This window comes from Colobus angolensis, unplaced genomic scaffold (assembly GCF_000951035.1).
Source record: "Colobus angolensis palliatus isolate OR3802 unplaced genomic scaffold, Cang.pa_1.0 Scaffold236, whole genome shotgun sequence".
NCBI classification, from domain to species: domain Eukaryota; kingdom Metazoa; phylum Chordata; class Mammalia; order Primates; family Cercopithecidae; genus Colobus; species Colobus angolensis.
In genome coordinates, this window is record NW_012115555.1 from 53,187 (window position 1) to 53,996 (window position 810).

Sequence of the window (810 nt, forward strand, 5' to 3'; positions counted from 1 at the left end):
TGCTGCTTGTGGTCCTCCCTCCTCCATCCTTCCTCCCACACCAACACCCCCACACACCGCAGCACACAATCAGGTTTCTCTCTTCAGGAAAGAACAGTTTTTGATGCCCACAGGTGGTGTTTGCATGTAGGTGACAGCTAAGGTGATAACACCCAACCTCAGGTACCCGAGGAGTGCGCAGGTGCCCAAGGTGGTGGATTGGGTTGAGGAATTCCCAGGACCCGGGCCTGTGTTCTTTGTCTCAGTGGGAGGGATCGATGAAGCTGTCTCTTCATCATTAAATGCTGCTCCAACGAGTCCCTTAATTTTCTTTTTGCCTGGAGGACTGAAACATGTATTATAGTTTAGGTCTGCTGGTTATAATGTTTTTCACTACCTATATATCTAAAATCCCTGTATTTTTTGATAGACATATTCAGGGTATGTTAGTTAACTCGTTTTAATCATTACACTTGGTATACATATATCAGTATATCACCCAATATCTCATGATGTATTATGGTTTGTCACTTAAAATTATACAGATATATGTTTGAAAAAGGTATTATTTTCTGGAAATAGAATCTAGTTTCACAGCATTTTCCTTTTATGTTTTTAAAGATGTTGCCTGGGCGTGGTGGCTCACACCTGTAATTCCAGGACTTTGGGAGGCCGAGGCAGGCAGATCACGAGGTCAGGAGAACGAGACCATCTTGGCTAACATGGTGAAATCCCGTCTCTACTAAAAATACAAAAAATTAGCCGGGCATGGTGACGGGTGCCTGTAGTCCCAGCTACTCGGGAGGCTGAGGAGGGAGAATGGCGTGAACC